The 20,609-nt window shown below is 42.7% G+C and overlaps 1 long non-coding RNA gene across 2 annotated transcripts in view; it reads right to left on the reverse strand.

Annotated features, from left to right (window-relative positions):
• The window catches only part of LOC107180494, a 67,122-nt gene that overhangs the window by 2,678 nt on the left and 43,835 nt on the right, over window positions 1-20,609 (reverse strand). The window contains exon 9 of one of the 2 annotated variants that reach the window (XR_006220806.1): window positions 16,877-16,941. The exons of the other annotated variant lie outside the window; for it this stretch is intronic. This is a non-coding gene — a long non-coding RNA (uncharacterized LOC107180494). Of the gene's footprint in view, window positions 1-16,876; window positions 16,942-20,609 lie in introns of those variants that run through there. 2 annotated transcript variants of the gene reach the window in all.

The raw sequence follows: 20,609 nt of genomic DNA on the forward strand, positions 1-20,609 counted from the left end.
GTCTCCCTCTCTCTCTGCCCCTCCCCCACTTGCTCTCTCTCTCTCTCTCAAAATAAATAAATAAACATTAAAAAAAAAGTGAACTCTAATGATCTTTCCATTCTAAATCTCTATGATCTTAAAGCGTGGTGGTAACCTTCTTAAGCAAAAGAAAAGACATTTTTTGATGTGTGCAGAAGGAGGACTGCAGGGCCCATTTCTCCTATACAGGGGACTAAGAAGGCCCAGGACTCCTTCAAGCAGTGTGTATGCCCACCCTGGGAATGGAGGTGTGGACAGACAATGCAGACATCATATAGAACTGCTTCCCAGGCCTCAGGAACTGGGGACCATGAGCATTCCCCACCTCCACCAAGTATGGCTGCTTTCCAGGGACTCTGCCCTTTGCGGTTCAGGATCTCATTATTCCCAGTGCTCCAGACGGAACACATGAAGCTCCCGTGATGCTGAGCATATGGCCTGGTTCAAGAAGTGCTCCCTGCACAGAGAAATAGGACATGTCACAGAGACAAAAACACCTGGTTGCAGCCATGATTCTCGATGGAATTATCCTTATCCTTGAAACATGTGAGCACAGCTAATGTTAAGCCTTCAGCTAAACATGAAAATGGTAGTAGCCTAGACCATGTTCCCCTGAATGACACTTCCCCCCCCCCGCCCTCAGCTCTGCCACATGCTCACATGAAATATCAAATTGCTTGCAGCTCATATTGAATAATGAATATGCCCGCCTCAGCCTATCACCAAGCCTTCAGCAGTCCGCCTGGGGAACTAGGGGAGATGTTAGAGGTTTGCAGGCCAAGCACAAAATTGAAGACAAGCTTGAATTAATAATTTGCTTATTTCTATATATGTGCTTCAAAATAAAGTGCAAATCGAATAAGGTAATAACAGGGCTTGGGAGGGGAAAAAAGAAAGCTTCCTTTTGCAAACTGCTGACACTTCAATTTCATTATCTCTCACCACCCTGAATGTGATTTGCAAATGTGCTCTCCCTATGTCATCATGTGGAAATGTCTTCAGGAAGAGCCAAAAACGAATGGAAAACAATTCCATGGAGCTTTGGGGAAAAAAAGAAATTAAACCTCTCGTTTTAAGCTGATTTTCTTTAGAGCACCATTTTCTAAAATCGTGTTCCGTGGACCTCTGCATCTGAATCACCTGAGCATTCCTTGGAGATCCCAGGGAAGTTTTATATATTGTGTATTCCAGGTTACTTCAGCTTTTTCCCACATTGACAATCATGTTCTTGCCAATCACAGCTGCATACATACATCAGGAGCCATGTTTCTTGAACTATCATTTTCAGGCACATTTGCCCCTGTATGTTGGTGCCTAAAATTGTAGGTCCATTTACCTTTGTGTTTTTAAGCATTTTCTCCCTCACATCATAACCAGGCACTTGTAGAAGAATGAAAATAATGTATGTTTGAATCCAGTCCCAGGACCTTACCCTATCTAGTTCATCGGGGTCTTTTTCTGCAGTCTGACGATATTAGAAGGAGTAAAAGAAGTAGGAAGATGTGTACACACAACCAGAGACAAATTTAGATTAAAATATTGGAAGACTCACACCCCAAACAAATCCCAAAGGAGGAACAAGCTGAAGACATTCCCTATCTCCCAGTTTCCTTGAAACAGAGTCTTTTGTGAACAGTGTAGAGCAGCTCTAAGGAATCCTCTCTTGTGGTGGACAGTGCCTCGCAAAGATCACCAGTGTAAGATCAAGAAATTGCTCCCGTCCAACACACTTCCCCTTAGTAAAAGCGTTTCCTTCCTTCCTCCGCTCCCCTCATGACCCCTTCTCTGCCACTCCTCTGGAAGCCTTCCTGATTCCTTAAGATTGGGTTTGGTTTCCTTCCTACACGTTTCCATAGAACTTACCACTCTGGACTAAAACTGCCTAATCATTTTTCTATAATTTCACTAAAATATAACTCCTGTAACATAGGACCTCCGACCTGTTGGGGTTTGCATCCCCAGTACTCTGTTCATTACCTGGAACAGATTACTGGTTGAATGAATGAGTGAACAAATCAGCACACTTAGACCAGCCTAACAATTCATTGTTATCCAGAGAAAGGAAAGGAAGGCAAGCAGAGGAAGTGAAGATTGTGGATCTAGAGACTAATGATGGCGTATTATGTCTCCCACTTCTGGATTACTGGTTTGCACCCAAATTTGGTAGGTGACTTATAAAAACTGATATCAATAAATTCCCATTTGGCCATAGGTATTAACACCCCTCCAAGGGGCCGATATCCAAAGCCAGAGGAAATGAAGAATCACTGTTGTCCATTTTAATTGTCAATATCCTCCAAGACATAAATATTGGTTGGACAGTAGAGGCTAGCAATCATCTTTCCCTGAGAAGCAGCCTCAGCACCTCTTGGCAACTGCAATCCATAAAAACCCACACAAAAAAATGTGCCTGGGGATGTTCATTTTATATCACCTTTGTCTTTCATTAAGAGGCCCGGATGGAGGGTTGGAGGGAAGATGGCGGCGTAGAAGGACGCTGGGCTCACCACGCGTCCTGCTGATCACTTAGATTCCACCTACACCTGCCTAAAGAACCCAGAAAACCGCCAGAGGATTAGCAGAACGGAGTCTCCAGAGCCAAGCGCAGACGAGAGGCCCACGGAAGAGGGTAGGAAGGGCGGTGAGGCGGTGCGCACTCCACGGACTGGCGGGAGGGAGCCAGGGTGGAGGGGCGGCTCGCCGACCAAGCAGAGCCCCCGAGTCTGGCTGGCAAAAGCCGAGGGGCCGGACGGACTGTGTTCCGACAGCAAGCGCGACTTAGCGTCGGGGAGGTCATAAGTTAACAGCTCTGCTCAGAAAGCGGGAAGGCTGGAGGACAAAGGGAGGGAGAGCTGCTGAGCCCCCGGACGGCAGAGCTCAGCTTGGCGGGGAACAAAGGCGCTCGCCAGCGCCATCTCCCCCGCCCATCCCCCAGCCAAAATCCCAAAGAGAACCAGTTCCTGCGAGGGAACTTGCTCGCTCCGAGCAAACACCCAACTCTGTGCTTCTGCGGAGCCAAACCTCCGGCAGCGGATCTGACTCCCTCCCTCTGCCATAGGGCCCCTCCTGAAGTGGATCACCTAAGGAGAAGCGAGCTAAGCCTGCCCCTCCTTCCCCCGTGCACCTTGCCTACCACCCCAGCTAATACGCCAGATCCCCAGCACCACAAGCCTGGCAGTGTGCAAGTAGCCCAGACGGGCCACGCCACCCCACAGTGAATCCCGCCCCTAGGAGAGGGGAAGAGAAGGCACACGCCAGTCTGACTGTGGCCCCAGCGGTGGGTGGGGGCAGACATCAGGTCGGACTGCGGCCCCGCCCACCAACTCCAGTTACACACCACAGCACAGGGGAAGTGCCCTGCAGGTCCTCACCACTCCAGGGACTATCCAAAATGACCAAATGGAAGAATTCCCCTCAGAAGAATCTCCAGGAAATAACAACAGCTAATGAACTGATCAAAAAGGATTTAAATAATATAACAGAAAGTGAATTTAGAATAATAGTCATAAAATTAATCGCTGGGCTTGAAAACAGTATACAGGACAGCAGAGAATCTCTTGCCACAGAGATCAAGGGACTAAGGAACAGTCACGAGGAGCTGAAAAGCGCTTTAAACGAAATGCAAAACAAAATGGAAACGACGACGGCTCGGATTGAAGAGGCAGAGGAGAGAATAGGTGAACTAGAAGATAAAGTTATGGAAAAAGAGGAAGCTGAGAGATAGAGAGATAAAAAAATCCAGGAGTATGAGGGAAAAATTAGAGAACTAAGTGATACACTAAAAAGAAATAATATACGCATAATTGGTATCCCAGAGGAGGAAGAGAGAGGGAAAGGTGCTGAAGGGGTACTTGAAGAAATTATAGCTGAGAACTTCCCTGAACTGGGGAAGGAAAAAGCCATTGAAACCCAAGAGGCACAGAGAACTCCCTTCAGACGTAACTTGAATCGATCTTCTGCACGACATATCATAGTGAAACTGGCAAAATACAAGGATAAAGAGAAAATTCTGAAAGCAGCGAGGGATAAACGTGCCCTCACATATAAAGGGAGACCTATAAGACTCGTGACTGATCTCTCCTTTGAAACTTGGCAGGCCAGAAAGGCTTGGCACGATATCTTCAGTGTGCTAAACAGAAAAAATATGCAGCCGAGAATCCTTTATCCAGCAAGTCTGTCATTTAGAATAGAAGGAGAGATAAAGGTCTTCCCAAACAAACAAAAACTGAAGGAATTTGTCACCACGAAACCAGCCCTACAAGAGATCCTAAGGGGGATCCTGTGAGACAAAGTACCAGAGACATCACTACAAGCATAAAACATACAGACATCACAATGACTCTAAACCCGTATCTTTCTATAATAACACTGAATGTAAATGGATTAAATGCGCCAACCAAAAGACATAGGGTATCAGAATGGATAAAAAAACAAGACCCATCTATTTGCTGTCTACAAGAGACTCATTTTAGATCTGAGGACACCTTTAGATTGAGAGTGAGGGGATGGAGAACTATTTATCATGCTACTGGAAGCCAAAAGAAAGCTGGAGTAGCCATACTTATATCAGACAAACTAGACTTTAAATTAAAGGCAGTAACAAGAGATGAAGAAGGGCATTATATAATAATTACAGGGTCTATCCATCAGGAAGAGCTAACAATTATAAATGTCTATGCGCCAAATACCGGAGCCCCCAGATATATAAAACAATTACTCATAAACATAAGCAACCTTATTGATAAGAATGTGGTCATTGCAGGGGACTTTAACACCCCACTTACAGAAATGGATAGATCATCTAGACACACAGTCAATAAAGAAACAAGGGCCCTGAATGATACATTGGATCAGATGGACTTGACAGATATATTTAGAACTCTGCATCCCAAAGCAACAGAATATACTTTCTTCTCGAGTGCACATGGAACCTTCTCCAAGATAGATCATATACTGGGTCACAAAACAGCCCTTCATAAGTTTACAAGAATTGAAATTATACCATGCATACTTTCAGACCACAATGCTATGAAGCTTGAAATCAACCACAGGAAAAAGTCTGGAAAACCTCCAAAAGCATGGAGGTTAAAGAACACCCTACTAACGACTGAGTGGGTCAACCAGGCAATTAGAGAAGAAATTTAAAAATATATGGAAACAAACGAAAATGAAAATACAACAATCCAAACGCTTTGGGATGCAGCGAAGGCAGTCCTGAGAGGAAAATACATTGCAATCCAGGCCTATCTCAAGAAACAAGAAAAATCCCAAATACAAAATCTAACAGCACACCTAAAGGAAATAGAAGCAGAACAGCAAAGGCAGCCTAAACCCAGCAGAAGAAGAGAAATCATAAAGATCAGAGCAGAAATAAATAATATAGAATCTAAAAAAACTGTAGAGCAGATCAACGAAACCAAGAGTTGGTTTTTTGAAAAAATTAACAAAATTGACAAACCTCTAGCCAGGCTTCTCAAAAAGAAAAGGGAGATGACCCAAATAGATAGAATCATGAATGAAAATGGAATTATTACAACCAATCCCTCAGAGATACAAACAATTATCAGGGAATACTATGAAAAATTATATGCCAACAAATTGGACAACCTGGAAGAAATGGACAAATTCCTAAACACCCACACTCTTCCAAAACTCAATCAGGAGGAAATAGAAAGCTTGAACAGACCCATAACCAGCGAAGAAATTGAATCGGTTATCAAAAATCTCCCAACAAATAAGAGTCCAGGACCAGATGGCTTCCCAGGGGAGTTCTACCAGACGTTTAAAGCAGAGATAATACCCATCCTTCTCAAGCTATTCCAAGAAATAGAAAGGGAAGGAAAACTTCCAGACTCATTCTATGAAGCCAGTATTACTTTGATTCCTAAACCAGACAGAGACCCAGTAAAAAAAGAGAACTACAGGCCAATATCCCTGATGAATATGGATGCAAAAATTCTCAATAAGATACTAGCAAATCGAATTCAATGGCATATAAAAAGAATTATTCACCATGATCAAGTGGGATTCATTCCTGGGCTGCAGGGCGGGTTCAACATTCGCAAATCAATCAACGTGATACATCACATTCATAAAAGAAAAGATAAGAACCATATGATCCTGTCAATCGATGCAGAAAAGGCCTTTGACAAAATCCAGCACCCTTTCTTAATAAAAACCCTTGAGAAAGTCGGGATAGAAGGAACATACTTAAAGATCATAAAGGCCATTTATGAAAAGCCCACAGCTAACATCATCCTCAATGGGGAAAAACTGAGAGCTTTTTCCCTGAGATCAGGAACACGACAGGGATGCCCACTCTCACTGCTGTTGTTTAACATAGTGCTGGAAGTTCTAGCATCAGCAATCAGATAACAAAAGGAAATCAAAGGCATCAAAATTGGCAAAGATGAAGTCAAGCTTTCGCTTTTTGCAGATGACATGATATTATACATGGAAAATCCGATAGACTCCACCAAAAGTCTGCTAGAACTGATACATGAATTCAGCAAAGTTGCAGGATGCAAAATCAATGTACAGAAATCAGTTGCATTCTTATACACTAACAATGAAGCAACAGAAAGACAGATAAAGAAACTGATCCCATTCACAATTGCACCAAGAAGCATAAAATACCTAGGAATAAATCTAACCAAAGATGTAAAAGATCTGTATGCTGAAAACTATAGAAAGCTTATGCAGGTAATTGAAGAAGATATAAAGAAATGGAAAGACATTCCCTGCTCATGGATTGGAAGAATAAATATTGTCAAAATGTCAATACTACCCAAAGCTATCTACACATTCAATGCAATCCCAATCAAAATTGCACCAGCATTCTTCTCGAAACTAGAACAAGCAATCCTAAAATTCATATGGAACCACAAAAGGCCCCAAATAGCCAAAGTAATTTTGAAGAAGAAGACCAAAGCAGGAGGCATCACAATCCCAGACTTTAGCCTCTACTACAAAGCTGTCATCATCAAGACAGCATGGTATTGGCATAAAAACAGACACATAGACCAATGGAATAGAATAGAAACCCCAGAACTAGACCCACAAACGTATGGCCAACTCATCTTTGACAAAGCAGGAAAGAACATCCAATGGAAAAAAGACAGTCTCTTTAACAAATGGTGCTGGGAGAACTGGACAGCAACATGCAGAAGGTTGAAACTAGACCACTTTCTCACACCATTCACAAAAATAAACTCAAAATGGATAAAGGACCTGAATGTGAGACAGGAAACCATCAAAACCTTAGAGGAGAAAGCAGGGAAAGACCTCTCTGACCTCAGCCGTAGCAATCTCTTACTCGGCACATCCCCAAAGGCAAGGGAATTAAAAGCAAAAGTGAATTACTGGGACCTCATGAAGATAAAAAGCTTCTGCACAGCAAAGGAAACAACCAACAAAACTAAAAGGCAACCAACGGAATGGGAAAAGATATTTGCAAATGACATATCGGACAAAGGGCTAGTATCCAAAATCTATAAAGAGCTCGTCAAACTCCACACCCGAAAAACAAATAACCCAGTGAAGAAATGGGCAGAAAACATGAATAGACACTTCTCTGAAGAAGACATCTGGATGGCCAACAGGCACATGAAAAGATGTTCAACGTCGCTCCTTATCAGGGAAATACACACTCAGATATCACCTCACTCCAGTCAGAGTGGCCAAAATGAACAAATCAGGAGACGATAGATGCTGGCGAGGATGTGGAGAAACGGGAACCCTCTTGCACTGTTGGTGGGAATGCAAATTGGTGCAGCTGCTCTGGAAAGCAGTGCGGAGGTTCCTCAGAAAATTAAAAATAGACCTACCCTATGACCCAGCAATAGCACTGCTAGGAATTTATCCAAGGGATACAGGAGTACTGATGCATAGGGGCACTTGTACCCCAATGTTTATAGCAGCACTCTCAACAATAGCCAAATTATGGAAAGAGCCTAAATGTCCATCAACTGATGAATGGATAAAGAAATTGTGGTTTATATACACAATGGAATACTACGTGGCAATGAGAAAAAATGAAATATGGCCTTTTGTAGCAACGTGGATGGAACTGGAGAGTGTGATGCTAAGTGAAATAAGCCATACAGAGAAAGACAGATACCATATGGTTTCACTCTTATGTGGATCCTGAGAAACGTAACAGAAACCCATGAGGGAGGGGAAGGAAAAAAAAAAAAAGAGGTTAGGGTGGGAGAGAGCCAAAGCATAAGAGACTGTTAAAAACTGAGAACAAACTGAGGGTTGATGGGGGGTGGGAGGGAGGGGAGGGTGGGTGATGGGTATTGAGGAGGGCACCTTTTGGGATGAGCACTGGGTGTTGTATGGAAACCAATTTGACAGTAAATTTCATATATTAAAAAATAAATTAAAAAAAGAAAAAAAAAAGAAATTACACAGAAATGATTATTCTAAAAAAAAAAAAAAAAAAAAAAAAAGAGGCCCGGATGAGGACAAAAATGAGGAAGATGACCTAGCAAGATCGATGATAACCACCTTTCCTCTTTTGCAGGCTGACCCCTATATCTAAAAATTAGAAATTGATAGAGATAAGACTTTGTAATATAATCTTAGAGATGCTTTAAGAAGTAGAAGGAAAAAACAACACAAAATGCCATATGGATCATGAGACATTACAAGCTATTGGTCAAGCCAATATCAAGTTCACTTAGTTCACTGTATTCACCCTGCTATTCAACCTAGGAACGCTGGACACATTCTTGTCTAATGATTAACGTGTCCTTCTCTAACACCACTCCATCTAATCGACCACCAGGAACTACTAATTCTACCTTCTAAATATCTCTATTTCTATTGCCAGTACCTTATTCCATGATTATCTATTGTCCACATTCTATATTACTTAGGTTAAATAATGCTTGCTACTTTAGCAAACAAGCGCAAAATCTGGGTGATTGAACACAATAAAAATGTATTTCTCCAACCAGCAAAGTTCAATGAGAGTTGGTGCTGGACCTCCTGTTGCAAACTGTTGTCCAGGGACCCAGACTCTTGCTATCCTATGGCTCCACCATCTTCTAGGGCTTTTGAGTCCTCTACTGGGTCTTCTGCTTCTGGCTAGCAGATCGGGGAAGAGAGAGAGCATAAAGAGTTGCCAAGCATTGAAAAGGCAAACATCTCATCCATTTTCATTCCTTGTTCAAGACCCAGCCATGGGGACTTACCAAATTGTGAAAGAGCTGGAGAAGTAACCTAATTCTGGGCCACGGAGAGAAAAAAACAAACTAACAAACAAACTTGTTTATTGGCTAACATTGGCATTCTCTATCCATAGATCTCCTCATATCTGTCCTTGTCCTAACCACCCCCGCTCTAAGCCAGTCTTCATGCTGCAGAAAGAATAGAAAAAATTCTGATCCAGCTTAGAACCTTTCAATAGTCACCATTGCTCTTGGGATAAACACCAAAATCCTTCTTATGATGTATCAGTCGGCATGTGATCAAACAAGAAGAATCACCATGATAAAGAAAGAGATTCATCACAGGGTGTAGATACTACACAATTGTGGGAGCTGATGGAGCAGTCTGTGTTAACCATTGCCTCTGCTTCCAGTTCTGAGCCAGCAGTTATCATAGATCAACCAGACTGGTGATCAGAAGGCCAGCCAGATGTGGACAAGAGCAAGGACACATTGGAAACGTTGAGGATGAACTGGGATCTCAGGACAACTGGAAACTGTGAGGACAAACTGGAACCCATGTGTCACTCACCAACCCCAACCTCAACTTTAGCCATGGAGCTGAACACGTACTTGGCCAGTGCTTGAGGAAGCTGAAGGAAGAGATCTGGTGGGGGCTGCCCCACATCAGTGGGGTGAGCTGGCAGATCTCAACACACAACCTGCCATAGCACATGGAGCCCTGCACCAACCTTCAGAACACGAAAAGTGTGGCTTATGCTTCACTTCTGCCCTCCAAGTCTGCTACATGTCTCTTATGACCTACACTAAGCCAGAGCGATACAAGGAAAGGATTTCTGGGAAACATGATACAGCTTAGGTAAGCTGACATGGTTCAAAGTCACCACACGTGACCTGTAAGTCCTGGCATGATCTAGCCCCTACCTACTTCTCCATCCTCGTCTGAGTGAATTTCTACCTTTTTCATTCCTTAAAGGTCACTCCCCCAGAAAGATCCCTTGACCAAGATCTTCTTTAAAAACACTCAGTGCCCTCTTAATTGCTTGCTCAGACTCTAACTTTACCATTAGAGTACAAGCTCCAAGAGGACAGGGACCATGTGTACAGTATGCACTACTATATCCCGGCCCCAAGCAGATGCCTACTACACAGAAGGCACTTGATAAAGACCTCACAAAGGAAAATCACTTGGTGTATCAACGGACCTCTCATTAGATACAATGCCAAGTAGGCCACATAGTATTGATACTTAGTCACTTTATTTTCAAAGAATCTCTAATGTAGGAAAAACAGCCACTTGAATGAGAATTCATTCCAAAATCTGACATCCATTTTCATTGTACCTCACCTAAATCTTTAATGCCTTTGAAACTACCCAATACAGTTCCTATATAAGAGATATAGGCCACTAAATTATTATATATTAGCATCAAGGAAGATAAGTAATTCTCTCTTTTGGAGATTTATTAGAAATAGTACACAGCTAACATTTCTGCATTATATTAGAACCACCTGCCCAAAAGCAGGGAGATGGCTTCTATGACCCTTTAGGGAAATTCCCGTTCAATGAGCCTATCAAAGTTATTTTACTAGCACAGCTGTGTAAGATTAATCATCTTTGTGAATTCTTAATTGCTGTGGTCAGACAACCCCCAGAGAGTAATCATACACCGTGGCAGAATTCACGCTCCTTTTTCATTCTTCCATGATGAAGGAGAAAGAAAGAAGAAGCAGTAGCTCACTACCATTTGCTCATTAATTCATTCAAGAAATAATTATGGGTGTCTCCTGCAGGCTAAGGGCTAGGGATACGAAGATGGCTAAAGGAACTCAGAGTCTAGTGGGGAGAAAGGCAAGTAAACAGGCGAGGCTGCTATCTCTTTAGAGGTATTCGAAGCTGACAGCTCCTATTTTAAAAGAAATAAGTGACCAACATATCATAGCAAGTACTCAGGAGATATAAGCTATGCGTCAGGCGCTGACATGCGCACTTTACTACTGACACAATGATTCCCAGTAACAACTCTGTAAGGTAGGTACTTTTATTATTCCCCATTTTCACAGATGAGAAGACTGAGCCACAGAGAGACTAAGTAACTTGCCTAGGGCCACACAGCCGGTCTCCAGAGCCCACTGATTTACCACAGTGCCACCCTGCCTCAACCTATCTTCCTACTCCCTTCCCTAATCCCTCCATGACTATCAGACCTAATGATTACAAATTAAGTTATCAGAAGTTCAATGATTCATTTTTAAAGTATAATGAATTATTAGTGTTTCAATAAAAATGGCATTTAAAATCTATAGCGGGGTCGAATTTGTAAACTCTTCCACTTATGAATCGAAATACCAACATGGTCTCAAAAGATGAATACAGATTATTCCCTGGGAGGAACCCCAGCCACTGACCATGTCCCATCCCTGTCTGCATCTCTGCTTCTCCCTTTACCTGGGGCTAAACGATGAAGGAGTCCTCCGCTATACCCACCACACAAGTCACCACATTTTGCAGAGGAAAAGGAACAAAGGGCTGTCCAACAACTACACATTAAAATAGTTTCTACTCTTCTCCTTCAGTCCTGGGACTTCCTCTGGCAGAGTCTGCTGAGAAACAGGCTGGCGTCAGCACTGTCCTCAGTGAAAGAGGGAACAAAGCATAGACAAAAAAAATGTTCTTTTCATCCTATCAGGAGATGTAAAGAGCCATGAAAAAATCATTTCTTGTTTGATTTCACATTGCAATGGATCAGAATCAGCATCTAGAATCCTCTTGTGGTGGTTCCATTGCACTATCTAGTATATCCCCTCACCTGTCCAGCTCCATTGGTCCACACTGAATGCTATGGAAATGCTATGACATTTCCATGCCCCATTGGGGCAGCAGGAAAGACTTCACAGAAGATGCTGGCCTTGAAGAACATGACATGGTAAATCCGCTGGAGAATCCAAGTCGTTTCCTATGACTGAAGGATAGAGTAGTGGGTAAAACAGAGGGTGAGAGTGAGGTGGGGCATTCCTAGAGATGGGCATAAAGACATAACCAGGGGCTAGATCACTGAGGGTGTATAGACTTGACTCCGAAGGGTACGGAGAACTGCTGGAGAAGACCAACCAGGGAAGACTCCTCTGTCAGTAGCAGTACAGAGGACAGATATAAAGCCCTTTCCCTAGAACTTGTGTGGTGACCTCGCATCAGGGAAATAGCCCTGCCTACTTAGTAGAGGTTCCACATTGCCCCTAATAATAATAGATCGAAATAAAAGATAAGAAGGGTCTTTTTTGTGTTTTCCTTTTCTTTAGCAATGATCATAGACTATGTAGGAGCCTAAGGTTCAAATGTTAACAGCAAAACACAGTGGAATTCACAACTTCCAAAAGAGACTGTCTGGGGAAAGATTAATGGGAATTTGAGATCTGGCCATGAGAAATGAAGATTCTTTCTCAACTTTTTTATAAAGGAATAGATGATAGTCTTGAAAAGGGGCCCGACTGATGACAAGAACGTATCAGAAATGCTCAAACGACCTATATTGGGGATTGACTTTAAGATTGGGTAGGAGGACACAGAAACTTACAGGACTGTAGCCTGTCCTCTCTTCACGGTGGCATGAACACAGATACCATGGGAGTACAGTGCATGGATCAACAGCAGCTTATGATCCTTTGTCTCATAACATTTGATCAGAGGAAAAGTTTTTATGATACTTTCCAGTACATAGTAGTTAAATTGAACAAATATTATGACCACAATAAAACACATTCTCATCACTGGAACATAAATCAGTAATTGCTACATTGTGAGGGAGTTTCCCCCACAAGTGCAGGGATGCTGCTAGCATCGATGAAGGGAGACGTTGAAAGGTAAAACCACAGCATCAAGTATCATCTAAAATCAAAACACCACAAAATTAAAACCTGTTTCCTCCAAGGCTTTAATGCAGCTTTCCAAGCTTTTACAAAAAGTTTTCTTCTCTCCAGCCGATCACGAAAAAGCCACCTACATAAAACCTACTAATAAGGACTCCAATGGAGAGACTTGTCATAAAATCAGGAATGTTTTGGAGCTCAGCGGAGATTCACTCCTGCCACACACAGCTTGGCAGCAACAACGCCACAATCCCAGCACACATGTTTTCAATTACAAACTGGAGATTTCTATCAGAGTCAAAATTAATTGTTTTATACCGCTGGTGTGGGAGAAACCCTTTGAGGAGAGAAAATGTCTACGGCTCACATGCTTGGACTTCTCGAGAAGATGCACCCCCACACATACCATGTCCAATTCAGGGACGGGAAAGTGTTGAGACTCTGGTAAAGTGAAATCTGTTGTGCAACTTTGGTTTGAATTCCTTGAGTTATCATCATACCTTCCTGAAATAGTGAAATCAAAGTTGCATCTCATGACAATCTAACAAGTACTTCTTGTTTATAGACTCTGGAGTATGGCAAGTTCTGGACATTTGGGACAACATCGAATGTTCACATTCTGCCCTTTCTAGGGCTTAAGGCAGTCCAAATAAAACAGCTCTGAAGGCAGTTTGGGGAGCTTCTAAGGAAAATGGGCTTGGGGAGTGATGCTTTTTCTAGATTTGGAGCCATATAGGGTTATGAATTTATAAGGTTGTTATCTCCCTTTTAAAAAAGATCTCATTTTTGCGGAATGACCCAAGATTGAGTAGTTTTGGAGAAGAATTTTTTTAAATTTTTTTTTAATGTTTATTTATTTATTTTTTTTTTTAATTTTTTTTTCAACGTTTTTTATTTATTTTTGGGACAGAGAGAGACAGAGCATGAACGGGGGAGGGGCAGAGAGAGAGGGAGACACAGAATCGGAAACAGGCTCCAGGCTCCGAGCCATCAGCCCAGAGCCTGACGCGGGGCTCGAACTCACGGACCGCGAGATCGTGACCTGGCTGAAGTCGGACGCTTAACCGACTGCGCCACCCAGGCGCCCCTAATTTTTTTTTTAATGTTTATTTATTTTTGAGACAGCGAGAGACAGAGCATGAATGGGGGAGGGTCAGAGAGAGAGGGAGACACAGAATCCGAAGCAGGCTCCAGGCTCTGAGCTGTCAGCACAGAGCCCGATACGGGGCTTGAACTCATAGACCGTGAGATCATGACCTGAGCTGAAGTCGGACGCTTAACCGACTGAGCCACACAGGCGCCCCCGGAGAAGAATTTTTTTAATTCAAGGGAACAAATTCCCCCCAAAACATGAAAAGTGGTAATTCACTCTGTAAATTTCTTTTTCTTTTTTTAAGCTAGAAAATACTGAACACTTACCATGTGCTAGCCATTGTCCTAAGAGATCACTCAATCCTTATAGAGCCCAGTAAGGTGTTCTTATTTTATAAGTGAAGAGGTTAAGGCTTAAGCATTTTAATTAAGTTGTTTGATACAACACAGCTAATGAGGCATGGTGGTAGGATTTGAACTCAACACTGTCTGGAAGTTTATTGCTCTGACATGGTGCTGCCTCATCAGAAATAACAATAGAAGACACACTGGTGTGGGACCTCCATTTTCTCTCTATTGATGCATCGGGGAACAAAATTGCCTCATTACACCTAGCAATATCCATAACCATCATGCCTCTACTTTTTACCGATCACTTTAGTTATGTAAGGTACGTATTTCTAAGGGAGAAGTCACGTTATTGCTTTTGCAATAAATATGTATAAATGAATAGATGTGCAAATGAGATCGCTTTGTCTTTCATCGTACCTTCTAAAACCTGACGCACAGATCACACCTGGGAACTTCAGACAACCAGTGTGTTTTCTGGTGCTCCAGACAACCACCGGATTTATTACATATACCAGGAAGGGCACTGACTTTACTTTCTTACCTTAGCTTTTATAAGTCTACCTTTTTTCATAAAAGCAAACAAGGCATCGTTTCTGATACACACTGCAGAAATATTAATCAATTTTCAAGTTTGAAATAAGGAGCAATGAATTCAGCCTCATCCAAGTTAAGGGAGTAGGTGCAAGGAACCAGAGTTGAGGTGTTCTCCTGAGATTGATTGCTAACAATTCACCTTCAACACCAGTGCAAAGAAAACTGTACCTTTTCCAACACCCATTTTCTGGCTCTACCCAATTGCAATAGTTTACCACCTAACACAGAGTTAACCATATATAATACATTTTCATTGCCCCAGTTAATGCAGAAAAAAAGCTAGAAAATTCTCAGGGCAACCTGCAAGAGGAACTCAAGTCAACCTTGTAAAGAGTGCCTGTCTCTGGTTCTGTACTAATTGCCATGTAAATTAACAAAAAGCACAGCCCCAACCAGCAAGGAAAATGTTTTCTTCACAGACCATCAGCAAAGTCACCCCAGAAGCCTAAATAACATCATGCCTGTTTCTTTAGACAATAAAATGCCAAAGTTTTTCTTTTGCTGTCAGCAAATGATGAATACATGTGGTACCGATTATTTAATACCACTAGACCACCAGGGAAGAAGATTTAGGTGAACTGCGGCAGAACTATGCCATTTATTTTTATTACCATGCATTAAAAATTACGTTTACAGATAATTGTTTTTCTCCTTCCAATAAAGCAAGATAAAAAAAATCCAGAAGAATATTTAATAATACTGGACCACCAGGGAGGAATTTTAAAAGTTGATTTTTTATTGAAAAATTAGATTTGCTTTTTTAAAATTTCCAATTATTTTTAAGTGCAATTTGTGAAGAAATTATTTTAAACCAGGGCAGTATGAATTTTCTGCTGGGGGAGTGTCTCACAGATTAAGTTACTCTTTTACAAGGGTAATTTACCTAATCAAATCACCCCTCAGAACCATCCGTTTTAAAATACTTGTGTAACTGACTGAACGTTTTACAATTCTGTTCTGCCACACATTCTCATGGTTTCTATTAGAGTCAGTGTTTCCAAAATCCCAAGATAAAATAAACTCTTGATTTTTTTTTCCCAGTAGCATTGTACTAGATTGGGAAAAACTTCTATTTACCAGTTTCTTCTGAAAGGAAAATGAGAAATAAAAAGAGAAGCAGTACCAGCAGCAAACTGAGAGAAGAAAAGGACAAAATAGAGGGAGGGGGAAAGAAAAAATCAAAAGGAAATTAAGTCAGGCTTCACACAATAGTTGCAATGATAATCTCTCTACACTTCAACTGGCATATTTACAGTTAGGACAGGAAGTAATTGTTTCTCTCTCCCTCTCCCTCCTCATCCTTCTCCTCCCCCCTCCCTCCCATCTCGTCTCCCTGCCCCCCTCTTTCCCCAGAGTGCAGAACCCTACAATTAGAGGGGACTTCAGCAGCCTTCTGAGCTCATCTTCCATCAATATGAGAATGTCCTCCATGCATCCCTCACAGATGCCAGCCTATCATGTCAAAGCATTAGCTGATTTGCTTAAAAGGCAGGTCATTCTGTTGCCAGTGGACACCCCCGAAAGCGAGAGAAGTTCCCGGTCTCTCTGTCACTCTCACTTTGGGTCCTAGGCTGCTCTTTGAAGAAATGAAAATTGAAAGCAATTCTTGAGACAGTACAGCACACCAATTGGCCAGCCCTGCAGACTAGGCACTGCTCTGTCTTTTTACTAACTGTGTGTGACAAAAGCAGTCCCTGTGTTCTGGGTGAAATCAGTCAGAGAGGAAAAGGGACACACACACACACACACGCATGCACGCACACCCCTACCTCATGTCTGGTTTTCCAAAAGGAAAGCTGCTTCCCAATTGTTCTCAGGATAGAAGAGACCAGGGCCAGACCTGGGCAAAATTGTAAAATCATTCAAGGACATCTTTGGCTCCTTCCAGTCCTACTCCAATTTGTAGGTTAAGATGTTAATTCCCTCATGGTATAGTTTGCCAAAATATCCTAATTGTATTAAATAAGTTTGTCAAAGAGTAGTTCAAATCACCCCATTTCTTGTGGAGTTTGTGCCTCGAATTACACAGAGCCTGTTCACATGATAATTTTCAGGATGGGTCTTGGTGACTCAGGTTTGTTACAGAATTACCAACATGCCCACATGTAAACCAGCAAACTCTATTCTGTGCCCAAAGCTGTGTCTGTCTTGAGAGGCCAAGAATGTTGACCTACGAGGTAGGACAACTTCTGATCACACAGTGATTTCTCTTGGTAACCATGCCACCTTAGTATAATTTCCTTTGATTTTAGGGACAACTTTGCTCCAATGGAAGTTAGCTTGCTGTGCTCTATTCCTTCCAAACCAGAGAAAGTACAGGCTGGCTGGAGATGGATCTGGTCAGGGCTGATCAGAGTCGAACTTGTTCTGGGGCACCTGGCTGGCTCAGTCAGTTGAACATCCAGACTCTTGATTTCGGCTCAGGTCATGATCCCAGGGTCATGGGATCCAGCCCCATGTTGGGCTGCACAGTGAGCGTGGAACCTACTAAAGATTCTCTCTCTCTCTCTCTCTCTCTCTCTCTCTCTCTCTCTCCCTCTGCCCTCTCTCCTGCTCTCTCTACTCACCCCCTCTCTCTCCCTCTGCCCTCTCCCCTGCTCTCTCTCTCTCTTAAATTAAAAAAAAAAAATTGAACTTGTTCAAACAGTGTGTAGGCCCCAGTCAGTGGGAGCAGCATGTATGTGACCATGGTAAGGTTGTGGAAGACTTTTGGGCATGGCCCCCTCACACCAGGCCCTGACAACAAGCACTTCTGACTTCAGAGTACTTAATCTTCTCTGCTGCCATAAAGCCAAAAATAATGTACCTCTTTATTATTTCTCCCTATGGAGGAAATCACTTACCCTTCTTTTCCACTAGTCTATTCTTCTGGAACATAAGCCTTCAGATATCACTTCTCTGGTTCCCACATGCAGAGACACAGGAGCTCTGTGGCCCTCCAAGCAAAGGTTCCAAGAAGGAGTAGGGGGGTCAAATACAAACCTGATCTTGTCATGTCATTCTTTTGCTTAACACACTTCTGTGGCTCCCTACTGCCCACTGGGACACCCGCAAACTCCTGCCATTGGCTTACAAGGCCAACCTGTTTGACCCTTTGCCCTCTCCTGTCTCAGTGCCTCACAAAATGAATCCCTCAGGTACTTGGATTTCCAAGGACTTAATGACCTACAAACTTCTGCATGTGCAGTTTCCTTGCCAGGCCTCTGCTAAGATTTTCTCCCCATCTTGATCAGCAGAAGCAACATAAAAATCCTCACAAAGGTAGAGCTCCAAGAAGGAAGTGAATAACTATTGGAAGCAGCATTTTATGTCTGGGACAAAAGTTCCCAGATTTTTGTGTTTGTAGGATTTCATTACCAGAAGAAAGCAAAGAAGGAAGAAGAGGCAGAGGAGGAGAAGAAGAAGGAGAAGGAGGAAGGAGAAGAGGAGGGGGAGGAAGAGAAGAAGAAGAAGAAGAAGAAGAAGAAGAAGAAGAAGAAGAGGAAGAGGAAGAGGAGGAGGGGGAGGGGGAGGAAGAGAAGGAGGAGGAGAAAGAGGAGGAAGAGGAGGAGGGGGAGGGGGAAGGGGAGGAGGAGGAGAAAAGGGGGAGGAAGAGAAGAAAAAGGAGAAGAAGAAGGCGAGAAAGGGGAAGGGGAAGTGGAAGGGGAGGATGAGAAGGAGAGGAGAGGAGGAAGAAGACAATAAGACAAAACCAAGGCAAGATGAGGGTTTCATACTGGCAATGTCATGCATGTGCAGAAGACAGGGAAGTCCCTGTGACTGCTCAGAGACTTCCTGTGACTGCTCAAAGACAGTATTTGCCTTCTTGGCCATCTTACTATGGCCTTGTAGACTTCAGGAGATGAAGGCGATTTGCAGAGAACAAATACCCTAGAGACCAGAGGAGTGTGTTGCTGGTCAGATACAGCTCATCCTTGCTTACTTCCTGGGGAGATCTGAAGCTGCTGAGTGGCCTCCCCCAGCAGGTTGGGGGGTACCCAAAGAAGGTATCCCATCAATTGACAAAGATATTCTGGATCTGCTGGTGTGCTGCTGGATGTCTGGTTCTCAGGTCCCCATCTGAATGTATGGGCCAAACACTTCCTTATAATCAGCCCGACACTGTTTCCATCTAGCATGCAAAAACCTAACATACGAGAACACAGCCACTAAACTGGAAATCAACTACAAATGAACTGATACAGCAATAAAGCTACTACAACAATAACAAAAACCAATGTGCTTCACATTTGAATGGTGCCTCCCAAGTTAAAAGACTTTCACAAATATCATCTCACTTGAAGACATAACCTTGCCTCACAGCCCTGCTATGAAGTAAGTGATCTTCTCCCCACATCGCAGATGAGAAAACTGAGGTTTGGAAGCGTAAATGACTGCCTGAGGGCCACACAACTCACAAACAGAGTCAGTGCTGGGTGTCAATGTCCTCACATCAGCTCCTATGCCCTTTCTGCTAGACTCTGCTGATTTTCACCAGAAATGAAATCAACAGCAAAGCAATCAAGTAGAGGTTTAATTCTCTGATTCAAACTCAACTCAAACTCAGTTCAACGAATGTTTGCTCAGCTTTAACTCTGTGCCTACGCATGGCAACACCCCAAACATCTCTTAAAAAGCTTAAGACCCCTGGGCGCCTGGATGGCTTAGTCAGTTAAGCGTCTGACTTCAGCTCAGGTCATGATCCCATGGTTTGTGTATTCGAGCCCCGCATCAGGCTCTGTGCTGACAGCTCAGAACCTGGAGCCGGCTTCAGGTTCTGTGCCTCCCTCTCTGTCTGCCCCTCCCCAGCTCATGCTCTGTCTCTCTCTGTCTCTCAAAAATGAACAAATGTAAAAAAAAAAAAAAAAAAAAAAAAAAAAAAAAATATATATATATATATATATATATATATATATATATATAAAATCATGAGACCCCCCCACACAGCATTCAATTGTCCAGACTCCTATTTTATTAAAACAAAATTATTATGCAAAATAGTTCCAAAAACTGAGGCTATTCTAATGCTTAGCATTAACAAATTAATGTGCTGAACATACATACACACAATTACAACGACTGGATATAGATAAGATTTGGACAAAATCTTAGTAGGTCAAGGTGAGACCTTCCTGGCCCTTGGGACAGACTCTACCTGTGCCAGGAAATGCCTAATTTGCTAGAGAATCCAAACATTGTTAGACTCTAAAATGGATTTTAAACAAAGAGATAGGACTTCAGAGAACTTTTATTAAATTCCCAAATTGCCTAAGATTCACAATTAATAAATGCCAATGGGCATCAAAGAGCACTAGGTTAGGAGTCTAGGGACATAGGTCCTGGACCCAAATGTCCCGCGGTAGCCAGGAAACCATGATGAAGCCCCTAACCTCCCAGGGCTCAGTTCTCTCGTCTGTCCATCCATTGCTGGACTGTGCTATGGGAGATGTTTATAGCTTCATGTTCTATGATTTGAGTGCCCATCCCTGGAGAAGCTCCTTCCTGGTCCATGAACTAAAACTAACGATC

This window comes from Panthera tigris, chromosome C1, assembly GCF_018350195.1.
Source record: "Panthera tigris isolate Pti1 chromosome C1, P.tigris_Pti1_mat1.1, whole genome shotgun sequence".
In the NCBI taxonomy this organism is placed as follows: Eukaryota; Metazoa; Chordata; class Mammalia; order Carnivora; family Felidae; genus Panthera; species Panthera tigris.